The sequence below is a fragment of the Narcine bancroftii genome, chromosome 8 (assembly GCF_036971445.1).
Source record: "Narcine bancroftii isolate sNarBan1 chromosome 8, sNarBan1.hap1, whole genome shotgun sequence".
NCBI classification, from domain to species: domain Eukaryota; kingdom Metazoa; phylum Chordata; class Chondrichthyes; order Torpediniformes; family Narcinidae; genus Narcine; species Narcine bancroftii.
In genome coordinates, this window is record NC_091476.1 from 109,868,826 (window position 1) to 109,882,710 (window position 13,885).

Here is a 13,885-nt window from a genome sequence, read left to right on the forward strand (position 1 = left end):
TAATCTATAAAGGACCAGAAGTAGACAAATAATTAACAAACAAAATTTCAACATTATCTCATTCTTGGATTTGATTTTAAAATATTCTTCTCTTTGTAGTGGATTCGTCACCACATTTGATGGTGATTATCTTTGCTCTTTTACTTTCCTGAGTAAAACAATTACTGATATGCCAAGGACAGTAGTTTAGTGACTGACTGCATTTCAGATTCACAAATTATATAAAATTGCTATCAACATTAAAACGGTGCAGAACACACTGGTACCCAACAGCGCAAGGTCAGCTTCTTTCCCTCTGCCATTAGATTTCTGAATGGACAATGAACCACAGACACGACCTCATTTTCTCTTACTTGCACTAATTATTTTAAATGTAATTTACAGCAATATTACACTGCAATGCAGTCACAAAACAATTAATTTCACGATATGTTCATGGCAATAAAAAATTCTGATTCTGATGTAACATTCCTTATTTGTAAGATTTTTCTTCTTATGTTTCAGCCTAAAAATGTTTGATTCACAAGTTGTTGATTATTCAAGTTTATGGAATGTTTGAGAATTTGGTAAATACCAAGCATTAAAAGGCAGATGAACATCTAATAAAGAGAAAACAAAATTAAAATGACAGGATAGGGGAAATTATTGGATTAAAAGAAAGAATTAAAATTATATAGTGTTTCTTTCATAATTATTTTTTAAAAACTTCGAAGAGTATTTTGTAAGATGGGGTTCGAGAGACTCAGTCGGGCACAGGCTGAATCGCCCATGTTGTGCAACATTGCTGCTGCATGTATTTTCTCATTTAAGGGAATCAATGAGTGTCTCTCCCAACTTCCCTCAGCTTGGAAAAGTGCCCTTTTGCACAAAGTTGTCGACCCAAGCTAATCCCATTTGCTGCATTTGACCATACTCCTCTATCTCTGTCTAAATATCTTTTATTACTTCATTCTTAATCAATCTTTAATTCTTTCTAACTGCTTCAATGTGACAATTGCTGGGTCAAGAGTGAGCCTATATTGTCTTGTCCTCAGATCACGGATCTGAAGTTGGATTTGAATCCACAGACTGCTGGTTCAGAAGCAAGTATATTGTCACCTATCCATAGCTTATAAACATGTATGGAATTGAAATTCCCCCAGCAAAGCTTGCTGCAGAATAAACTTTTAGAGTTCCAGTGAGAGCTGCAAAAATATATGTAGCATGTACTTCCATCATTGGATCAGAAATATTTGTCTCACAAGCATCTACATCCTATAACATGACATTCATTTGTTTAGCTGTTAAAATAACAGAGATTATTATCTCATCCATGATTAGTTTAGCATTCAATCAACAGTATAACCACCTTTCCTCAAATTACAGAATTCACTGGCATTCTTTGTATCTTTGTCAGAGTAATGCATGCAAAGTTTGCCACGAGGCTGAAATCAGAAAATTTGACATTAAAGCAGGTAAATATCAATTTTTTAATAATTATTTAAAAATCTTTAGACATACAGCATGGTAACAGGCCATTTCGGTCCACGAGCCCGTGCCACCCAATTACACCCAATTGATCCAAAACCCCCCAATAGGTTTCGAACTGTGGGAGGAAACCAGAGACCCTGGGGAAAACTCACACAGACATGGGGAAAACATACCATCTCCTTACAGGCGGCATGGGATTCGACTTCCTGACCCAATCGCTGGCCCTGTAATAGTGCGCTAACAACTACACTAACCGTGCTGCCCCATCAAGACAAATGTTGGTCAACGATGAAATTAAAGGATGATCTTAGAGAGGTGAGGAAGTTTGGGAAGCAAATGGGCCACTGCACAAAGGAGCTATTCAACTTATATTTGCTATCTGATGTGTGGGAAGGGAAACAAGTTTGATGGGTTCAAAGAGCAATGAGTCGGGACACAGGCATGATTTTTGTTTAAACACAAGTAAGGGGATCACAACAGGAATAACACTCACTAGTGCCCTCAATCACACAACACAGTATAATCAGTCACATCAGACTCAATACTCCTGATACTGGCAACTACTTGCACTCATACAAACACAGTACATCCCAGTCACATCAGATACAATTACTGATGTGAGCAACTATTTATGCAGACTTATATCACAACCAAGGACTACAATACACTAAAGTGGGCACAGCTCAGATTCTATCTACAATGCTATAACATTATACAACAGCCCTATGTAGAACACACCCTACTAACGTCTCCTACAACATTGTCCACAATTCACAATCTGGAGTAGAGTCAGGTTCATCTCAGGGCTGAAAAGTAAAAGAGAAAGAGCTGCTCCACATGGTGGACTTCACAGTATTGTAAGATGGAGGGTCCAACCCAGATAATCACTAGGTTGTTAAAGGGGCCAATGGTCAGGTGTGCACCAATGGCAGAGTTCAACATTGATTGGCAGGTGATGCAACTTCCAAACAGGTACTCACTGGCAGGGTCACGTGACAGACAAGAGTCCTGCCAATTGTTTTCACTCTTCAACTCTTTCCCTCCAGCTCTGAACATTTTTCAAGTAGTAATTCAAAATGAAAGACTCTATTCAGTCAATAAACTCAGTGTAGTTACAGCTTTAAGACAACATGTTAAAATAGTTTTGACAGAGTTATTGACATTAATTCTGTTCTTCTTTTCATAGATGCTGCCTGACATTTTGAGGTTTTCCAGTATTTTAAAGTTATAACATTGGTCCTTTAAATTATGGAATAATTGCAAACAAACTTTTGGGACAATCCATAAATTAATTAAACTTTAGATCAAATTCCAGTTAAGGTTACAAAGAGGCCAGAAGTGTAATGGAAATAGGTGCCCTTGTTCACCTACAAGTGATAATTTTAAGATAATAAATTACATTTGGTGTTAACATATTTGGACAGCTCTTTTTTTTTTAAATTAGAGACAGAAACATTATTTAATGAGAGAAACAGACAAAAGAAATTTCACTTCTATTTGTAACATTAACCCATTTGTAGAGCATCTCAAAGGTTGTCACATGAATCCATTAAATGCTCTGTCACTAATTTCAGTGAGTCATTTCCAGTTTAACTGAAAAAATAATTGACAGATACTGGTAAGCACGTACCATTAATAACTGTAAGATCAATGTTCATCAACCATTGCTGGAAGTTATAGGTAGGTTACAAAGTAACCTCTGGTTTGCCTCCAAATGTGTAGCTAAAAAATGGCCAACAGTATTAATACCATCCTGATGCATTTACAATCAATGCCAATAATTCATTTGGACAGACGTAACTGGAGCAGAACCATAAAGTCACCAAAGTGCTTAAGCCAGATATTCATGCATATCCCAGAAACACTAAATCTATGGTAATCTCATAATATTTACATTAAATCTTTGATTACCAACAGAGAGACACTGTGGTTGTCTCCTTACTCCCATTGGTGATCTTAAACACTCTAACACTCTCTGCTTTATGAAGGGAGCAAATAGCACATTTAATGCTACCCAAGCTCGCTTTGCTATTGGTATTAAATGGTACAGGCATACAGTAAAAGCCCTGTTATTCAGAATTCAAGCAAACAGCATCCTCAAGCAACTGGCAAAAAAATTGCAGAGAATAAATAGGTAAAAAATTAGGGTTTCAAACCCCTCACAGTTAGTTTCCCAATCATGGCATGCACAATCTCAAGCAACCAGCAAATACACTTATCTGGCATCTACCAGTCCCCATAGGTCCTAGATTTTTGGGAATTTACTGTAATAAGGGCCTGACCCATCTCCTAAATAATATCCAGTAAAGTGATGGAGTTGGGGGGGAGGTGTACATTGAGGAATATACTTTCTCTTAAATGGCTCAGATATTTTAATGTCCTTTTTTGCTCTCATTCTAATAACCAGTGCATTCCCTAATGTGTAGGATAAGCTTCAGGATCAAAGATCCTTTTCCTGACCACCATTGTATGTTCAGGTGAATGGACACTTCTTGACAATCAGAATCTTAGTGTCTACATCATCTGTATATAATTTCAATGATACGTGCCTGTCTTGCATGTGTTGATGAAGTGTAAACCAACAAATCCCAGTGTAGTCTAGATTCAAAGAAGAGTGTGTCATCACTCCAACTTCTTCTCAATCTCTCTTGTGGCAAACATTGCACCTGAACTCCAACAAGATCTAGATTCCTCAAGGAGCAGAGTCATCCTTAAGGATGACTGGACAAATTTTCAAACTCTGTCCACTTCAGAACCAAGGTCACCCCAAAATCACCATTCCAAATATGCACCACCCTCAGATCCCCTCTAAACGTTTTACTTCTTCCCATAAATTCATGTCCTCTAGTTTTATTTACCCCACTAACATTCCTGCAGTCCACCCATCTACCGCCATCATAATTTTTACATGCCTCAATCTTGTCTCCCATTAACCACTTCTGCTCCAGCAACAATAGATCTAGACTTTCCAGTCTTTCCTCATGTTGAAGTACTCCATCTCAGGCAATACCTGGGGAACCTCCTCTACAAACTGTCTACCATTATCACTTCCATTAATTAAGATAGGCTACTGGATCAGCAAGAGTGGGAGTCTTGATGAAGGGTGCTGACATTAAAAAAAAACATTCATTTTCCCCAACTGATGCAGCTTAACCCATTGAGTTCCTCCAGCAGATTGTTTATTTGAAGAAAATAGATATTATTGGCTCATGGTTGCTACTTAATTAATGAAAGAGCAGATTACCCGATCTCTAGCTCTGATTGACAGGACCATGCAAGGTGGACCAATGAAGTCACAATCCTTTGTACTACACATCATTTGCTGGGTGTGAAGCAGTTTGAGATACCATGAAATTATGTAAAGTTGAAGTCAGATTACTGGTAAATTTTGTGATTTCATTGTCTATAGTTTGTGGGATTAGGTTGAGCAGAACTTTGTGATCAATTTTTTATACAATCAACTCTGAATGTATAAAATAATTAATTGCAGCAACATTCCAAAGATTTAAGCAACTGCTGTGAATTATATTCTCTTTCTTTTTTGAGTAAATTAGATTTATATTTTAAAAAATGGTATCCATCTTTCTATAAATAAACAATAAAAAATGTTACATTTTGCTTCAGTTTTCCAGTATCCATTTCAAATTCTGTTCCAAAGTGCACTATTGATTTTTATAATTCAAATTTGCATTTCAACACTTCACAATTGCAAACATAAAACAGTCCATAAACTTGTGCAACCAGACAGCACTCATTAATTTAATTACTTTTACAATAATAAATAAAAGTAGAACCCTGCTGCAGTTTTATTTAGAGCATAAAATAGGTTTATCAAAAAAATTGAGCACTTTTAATGTCCACCATTTGGGAATGTTTGAAAATAACTTTGAAAACCCACACAGAAGCATTTATGAGTATTGCAGTGACAATTTTCTTCATAAATAATGTATATTATGCTTAAAAGCTTTTAAAAGATAACCATTGGTGATCTCATTTCTGACGTAAAGCTTTAATTTATGAACCTTTTTGAAAGCTCACAAATGAGTACCATTAGTAGAAGTTCACCTTGGTGAGTTTTCAATTGCAGAAAACTTAAACTTGGTTAGATAGCTCCAAAACATTATACTAAAATAGTCAATAATGGGAGGAATGAACAATGTTGTGGAGAGGGCTGGCAGAAAATTGCCACAATTCCAAATTTCCATAGTTTTTCATGTCTCCTCGTACTGTTCCTTTGGTTTTTAGTTCATCTAAATTATATCAGTAGCAAGAATTTCAATTGGATTTGGACTGAATCACAACTGGTTGTACTTTCTCTCAGATGAACCAGATTTTATCTAAGCTAAGAGGGTTCTTGATTTTTTTTTAAGATTCAGACTCAACCCTCCTGTGCAGCTCTCTCATCCCAACCTTAAGTACACTAGCCCAACCTGAAATCCCAATATCATACATCCATATTGTTTCAGCAGACCCCACAAAGTACCAGAAGAAATTCTACAAGAAGAGAAGTGTGTCATATTCAAAAGCTTCAAAATAGGTGTCAGGCAGAAGAGATGTAACAAAATGCAGGTGATCAAAAGCATTCACTTCCTTTCTTCTGGAAGTAGTCCTTAAAGAGTCACACCACTGAGCAGCCAGTACTTTTATTACCCATGGTAACATGGTAGCAAGGAATGAGTGCTTGTTGCAAGGAATGAAGAGAATGCCAGAGTTTTCCCCGGGAGACAAAGTAACAGAACAACAGTGAACAGAGGAGAACCTTTTTTTAAAGGGCTTTATAGCAGCAAGTCATGGTATTTCTAAATCCACAAATCCATCAAAGAAAGTTAATTTGTAGTCGGCATGACTTATTTGAGATGCTGTAATATCTTGTACTGAGTATGAAAGATTCTGAGAGAGTTGCCCTGAATACATGGCACAGTACCCTGTCCCCCAAAATGACCAATGGGGCCTTATGGCTGGCGGCTAACAATCCACTAGTATTAAAAGAAACAGATTCCAAGTATTTTTTGAAATGATGTGAGATTGCCATTGACAGTAAATGACCACAAAAGCAGATTTTCCATCCATGCTGAGAATAAAAAAATTCTCAGCAATAAATATCTCAGAATCTATAAAACATTTTATTATTGTTGGAGTCATAGATTCAGAGTATTTTAAAGTACAGAAATTCACAAGACCAAATTGCTCTCATCAGCTGGTCCCATTTTCCTGAGTTTTCCCCATATCCATCTAATTTTTTCCTATCCATGTAACCTGCCTAACTGTCTTTGAAGCTTTCCAATTCTACCTTCATCTCCCAATTCCTCTGACTGCTCATTCCACATATCAACCACCCTCTGTGTGAAAAAGATGCCCCTCAGGTCTCTTTCAAATCTTTCCCCTTACTCACTAAATTTATGTCCTCACATATCAGTGAAAAAATGTCTAGAAAATCAATCCGATAATGTTTTTTCTATCATTATACCATTTAAAATAAGCTAATTCTGGAGTGAATTACAATAAAAATGTAAAAACATAAATATATTTTAATTACTGGACATTTCTTTACTGAATGAAAATGAACACATTTTGCACTGTTCTGGGAATTTGTGGCTGAATTTCCGGGCATAAGATACCCCAGTTCCTCTGAAATAAGGTCCTCAATGAATTACATCACTCCCATTGGGGCATCACAGGATTCCTTGGGCCATGTTACACTGGGACACGTGTCATGGGAAATCCTTGAATAAAGTGGCCTTTCCTGTCAATAGATCAATAGGTCATCTGCCAGTTTTATCAATAATTTACTTTCATCTCTTAGGATTTCTCTCCCACACCACCCTCATTTCCATCCAATAGTTTGGCAGTTTTTCACATTTTTCTTTGTTTCTCCAAGGATTGCAAGCTATGCTGGCTCAAGTTTCTGCATTTAGTTCAAGATATGGTATATAATTCGACAAAATAACTTCCCCTTGTGCAGTTATTCCATGGGTTTATGAGTTCTAGCATATTCTTCCTCAATTCACTTGCAGAAAACACAAGCTTGGTTAGATAGTTACATAACTGAATATCTAAAATAGCCACTTAAGAATGAAAAGGTAGCTTATTTCTTCATTTAAATAATGGGATATCAAAAAGTTTGAAAATTAAACATCTCTGCTCATCAAGACATGGCATTGATTTACATTTGATTACTTAAGAACGTCTAAATCCATGCATCCCTCAAGATCGCTGCACAGGTTGATAGGATAGTTAAGAAGGTCTATGGGATACTGGGATTCATTAATATGGGGATTGAGTTCAAGAGTAGAGAGGTCATGTTGCAACCCTACAAATTAGAGTATTGTGTTCCGCTCTGATCACCTCATTACAGGAAGGATGTGGAAGCTATGGAGAGGGTGCAGAAGAGATTTACCAGGATGTTATCTGAAGTGGAAAATAAGTCTTATGAGGCAAGGTTAGCAGAACTTGGATTTTTTTCTTTGGAGCATAGAAGGATGAGAGGAGACTAAGATTCTGATTGTCAAGATTATGAGAGGCATAGATAGGATGGAAAGCCAGTGCCTGTTTCCCAGGGCAGGAATAACAAATGGCAGAGGACAAGTACAAAGTGAGGGGAGGGAAGTTTAGGGAAGACATCAAGGGTAAGCTTTTTATGCAGAGAGTTGTGGGTGCCGGGAATGATGGTTGTTGAAGCTAAAATATTAGGGGCATTTAAGAGACAGGCACATGGATGAAAGAAAAATAGAGAGTTATGGGATAGGGAGGGTTTAGTACTTATTTTTTAAGAAATATACAGGCAGCACAACATCGAGGGCAGAAAGGCCTATGTTCTATTTTCCATTACATTTGTTTAAAATAATTTAACAGTATAAATAGGCCATTCTGATTATTACATAAGGAATTCACTGTATAATAGTGAATAATTTGCACATGTCAGCAGACATAGGCACATTGCTACGCTTCTTGCATTAGCCCAATTACTTATTTCATAAAGGTTTAATTGGCTGTGAAATGATGTGAGAAGCATTTCTTTAAAAACATCATATAAATTCAAATCCTTCTTTTAAATTATCAAAATTCACCATCTATAACTCCATTAAATTTTATGCACTCCCCATAACTGTTTGGTTTATGTTTCCTGGCACAGTGTTCTGGCAACAGTGAGCATATTCAACCTGTTTCAACATTGCATCACTCAGTGGGACACTAAGAGGGCAAACTTCCTAGTGATGAATTTTTACTCCTTTCGATCATTTTCATTGATCCTCCTCATGTTAATTCCTTGACTCCAAAGATCTATCTGCACTAATGACTCAGCATATTTTTATGTGTCTGGGAAGCTGCAGCAAGTAAGTCTTTCATTGCCTCTGCAGATAAGCATTTGACAATAAAGAGGGTGGCAAGTTTAGTGTAACAGTCAGCGCATCACTATTACAGCACCAGTGACCTGGTTTGAATCCGACACTAAGGAGTTTGTATGGTCTCGCTGTGTCTTGCGTGGGCTTCTTCCAGGTGCTCCAGTTTCCTCCCATCCTCCAAATTGTATGAGAGTTGTAGGTTAATTTGAGTGAAAATGGACACCACGGATGGCTTCTACCATGGTGTAAATAAATGAAAAATAAAAAATAAATAAACTTTCAAAGTTTGATATTCTGGTCTCCAAAATGTTAAGTTGCTGAAGTATTTTGTTATCTCATTAACAAGATGTGCAAGTGCTAAGAGAATCATTGGTGATGATTTCCCTCATGGGAAGATTCAGGAGCTTGATTACACTATTTTTAATCTTGCTCACTATGAGAAAGAAAGAGTCCCCTTGGCCCCTCCAAAAAAAATCCATGCCCCACAGAGCAATCCCATCAGTCAGAACTCCCACTTCCTTACTTCTCTTTAGCTCTGCAACATTTTCTTTCCATATAACCATATAACCATTTACGGAGCAGAAACAGGCCATGTTGGCCTTTCGAGTCCGCTCCAGTTCACTGATTTTGTGCGCCCTCTGCAGGCATTGGTGATTTTAAGTGTAGTGTATCTTTGAGAATTTTAACATCTCTCCATAGGTACTTTGGATGTGAAATCTCATATTAAAATATTCAAAAACATTGGCTGTGTGGGAGAAGCCAGTGAGTGGCCGTGGACAATTACTTCTCAGACTGGAGGCCTGTGACTAGTGGTGTGCTGCAGGGATCGGTGCTGGGTCCAGTGTAGCTTGTCATCTAGATCCACAATCTGGACAACAATGTGATGATTGGATCAGCAAGTTTGCAGACAATACTCAGATCAGAAGCATTGTGGACAGCAAAGAAGGTTTTCAAAGCTTACAGAGGGATCTGGACCAGCTGGTATACAAATAATCTTTTTGTCTCCTTTGTTTCTTTTGGCATTTATCTACAGAAAGAGGTAACAGAGAAAAGCCAAGTATTTAACTAATACATTTGCTACTGATGGAATAAAAGAAATCTATTGGAGGAACATCAGTGGAAGAGAAAGAATTGTCAAAATTTCTGGTTAGCGCCCTTCATCAAATGTCCTCTATTCTTTTTTTTCTGCTGATGCTTTTTTGCTCTAGATTCAAGCATCCATAGTCTCTCATTGTCTTCTGTTACTGATTTTAATTCACCTTGCCCAACTGGTAAAAATTCTCAGGCAAAATGCTGAAAAAAAATAGAAGTATGGTTGTTTAATTTTTTTCTGAGACAGTTAAAGGAAATTTCACATCCAACATTACTCCAACACAGCTAGCAAAGCAACACTGTAAGGAAGCTAATATCATGACCTTGCTCATATCCTCTGTGTAGCACATCCATCAGGCAATGACAAATTTGTCATAAGAAAGACAGCAGTTTCCATATTTTTAAATTAAATATGAAATTTATACTGGCATTTTTCAAAGTGCCAAAGAAATTGATCTTGGCAGTTGGCTAAAAATTAGTGTTAATAATCTTGTTAACCCTCCCTACATTGAGCTTAAAAGATGGTTTGTCTTCCAGGGATCTTCCATCTATTTCTTTATATTGCTGTAATTAGTTCATTTGATCTGCTTGAAGGGATCAAAGTCTAAATTCTGCATTAATGCTCCTATCACACAATAGGCATTGCTGAATTTTGTTTGATCAGGAAACACATCAAATGATGTAGAACAACTTCCGAATTTATTCACATGATTTAATTAAAGACATTTCATACTCCTTGAAGGGATTTTGTTGGGTGCATTCAAATAGGAGTGACGGCTCCACGAGGAAAGAGAACAGAAGTTTCCATCAAAACTTGTTGAAACCAGTCTTTTGTTCCCACCATAGAAATGCAATAAACTGACCGACAAAATCTGGATCTAAATATCTCAAGACTATCAGTTGGAGCAAATCTTTCTTTATTGGCGCTAATTAAATGTAAGTTTTGCTGCTGAAAGTTTAAAAGAATGTGAATCATAAAATGAGCAATTATACATTTAAAAATTAATTTTAAATAACTGTCAAAACACAATGCTGGAGAAACTCAGAGGTCAAACAGCATACTTTATATAGCAAAGATAAAGAGATATAATCATTTCGGGCCTGATCCCTCCATCAAGGTGTGAGCCAAATGTAGCCCTATTTTTATTATTTTCTTTCACCTTTTGTTGGGTCATTAATATTTATCTTATTATTAAAGATAGGGGCTAGCTCTGCATTGGGAATGAAAGCAAAATACCTTTTTTTTGTACCTTAAATAGTGCCAATGTTTTGCACATCCCAAATCAATGAATATGTTTGAAATCAGAATGATTCGCTTTAAGAGATCATATTATGATTTTCTCCCTTTTACAAATAGCCATGATGTTTCACAGCACAAAACAAGTCCATGCCGTCCATAAATTGAACCCAACTTCTGCATTTGCAAAAGGCAGCTACTCTCCAGTTTGTGCATTGCCTGCTGGGAAGCAGGTCAAAGCACTCTTAAGGTAATAGCTGAAATAACAGCAACACAGGTCATCCATTGTGGTGAAGGAGATATCAGAAACAGAGAGAAATAGGGGAAAACAATTGGGAGGGAGGGCAAAGGTTGAACAGCAGAGGGATATTTGATTGGGTCTCCCATGTATAGGAGTGATCCAAATGGGTCTATTGCTTCAGTTACGGACCCATGCCATGAAGGGACCCATTCTGTGATTGGGTCACTTGATATGATGCTGAATGCATTGGTGTTGTAATTTTTGATGGTGCTCCATGTCTGCAAAAGTGAGGCATTTGTAAATCAATTCTGAGGAAGAAATAAATTTAAATCTTTTCCCTATTAACTCCCTTTAATTCATGCATGCCTTTTGACTTTCTGTGGGACTTGAACCTTGGTTTACTATGTGAAAAATAGCCAAGGTCGTAGGTCCCATTCTCCAACAGCAAGTCAGACATCATGTGCAAGAGATAAAATGAGCAAGTGATAACTGTGATAGGATAAATTCTGTGGGTTCCATGAGGGGACATCTCTCAAAAATTGGCATAAGCGTCTCAAAATGGGTCTTTTGTAATAAAAAGGATGCAAGTGTCCAAATGGAGATTGGAAACACTTATGAGCAGTTGTAAAAAAAAAACTCTGAGAAGCCGCTTGAAGCTTTAAAAGACTTTTTCAGTTCTCAAAGTAGCATTAGTTCATAATTCAAATGACAAAGGAGCCAGAGGATGTAGAGAAAGGAAACTTCATGTGGCCATGGGGTTATGAGGACGTAATTCCAGGAGGTTTCGCTCACTTAAGAGGCCAAACTAGGAATTGCATGATTCTTGATGCCCTGATCCCATCATTAATGAATTGAACACAGTCAATGGGGCTAGTCTTGATTTGCATTCACACCCACCTGACAAAGATCATGAAAAAAGTAAGGCAAGGTGCAGATTCTTTACTGGTGACAAGAAGCTCTGGCTGAAGGAAGGAATCAATGTCCAGCAATTGGAAGAATACTTCTAAAGATTTACCTGAGAGCTGGTCACACTTCTGTGAGACTGAAAACCTTGCTCTAAAAATTTTATGTGAGTTGGTTCCATATATTATTTTAATTTTTACTTCCATAAAAGCATAATGATGTGACATTCTTGGGGCCATAAATCACTGGAACATTAACATTAGTATAAGGCTTGTTCAGAAAATCAAATAAAACATGAACATCTGAACACGAGAAATTTGTGAGGAAGTTTAATCACCCAAACTTTGGTGCCCTCACTAGACACTGGGTATATTTTAAAAAACTCATAATTGGTATTTAAACCGTTGCTGGACACCCTAATATAGTGAAAGATGTCAAATAATTCTCAGCCAGTAGTAGCTTGGACAATTTCTTTGATAGCAAGGAGAGTGTAATACTATATAGAAGTATACCACGTTTTATGAATACTCACTTTATGAAAATTCATTTTTACAAAGAAGCTTTTATGAAAGGATTTGAATGGGTTTTCGCTTCGACAAAAATAGCTTCAATAGTGGTGAATGAGTCTTCGCTTTACGCCATTTTGGCTTGCGAAAGATTTCATAGGAATGCTCTAGTTTTGTAAAGTGGGGTAAACCTGTAATAGCTTCTTACAGTATGGAAATAGTCTACTCAGATCCACACAACTTGACTGACGTTTATCCTCCACAAATCCCTCCACCCACCTGGCTTCATCCACTTTTATCTGTGCATCACAGCTACTTTTACATGCATATAGTAACATGGGTAAAGAACCATGTCACTCACAACAGAAGCAAACACAGACAAAGGGGAAGGGAGATTTCTCTCTTACCTTTGTGTTTTTTCCCACTCATTCACTGAAATAATGAAGGCTAAACACATAGAGACTATACACCACTCCCTTCAAACAGCTCCACACACTCAAAGCTGTAGAGAATCTGAGACCCCTATGCTGTGGACTATCTCTTTCAAAATAATTAAGAAGGGAAATGCTCCAGTGAGGTCAGCCTCACACCTCATGGCTGCATTGTAATTTGGACACCTTCTGAATTGTAATGGGGGTACCAGCCTCCTACTTAATGGAGAAGGATGGATGAAACCATCATAACTTTGAGTTACCCAACCTAAAACTTTGATGTCACCTAGCCTCCTGTGGGGCTTGTGTGACAATTTCTAGTTAACAATAGGCAAAGAGATGAAGTCATAGAATTCCAGGGATACAACAATACAACAATCTGTTCTTGCTGCTGACCAGAAGAATAACGTTCCAACAATTCATGCTCCTATTTAAATGTGATTAAAATGCACTGACATGGTTCATTCCTCAGGAAAGTCTCCAGAGTGAATGGCCATATATTTTCATCTCTCTGCCATGTTCAACACTAAGAACATACAAATTAGGAGCAAGAACAGGTCACTTGACCCATTGAGTCCACTCTGGCATTTAATAAGGTAAAGGCAGATCTGATTACAGCCTCAGTTCCACACTCCAATCTGCCAACAATAATCTATCATCCT

At 37.3% G+C, this 13,885-nt stretch overlaps 1 long non-coding RNA gene across 1 annotated transcript; it reads right to left on the reverse strand.

Annotated features, from left to right (window-relative positions):
• Positions 1 to 9,819: 9,819 nt before the first annotated feature.
• Positions 9,820 to 13,514, reverse strand: LOC138741843 (uncharacterized). The gene is made up of 2 exons (XR_011343807.1): positions 13,200 to 13,514; positions 9,820 to 10,106 (listed from the first exon to the last, which is right to left on the reverse strand). It is a non-coding gene; the product is annotated as an uncharacterized lncRNA (long non-coding RNA).
• Positions 13,515 to 13,885: the final 371 nt, after the last annotated feature.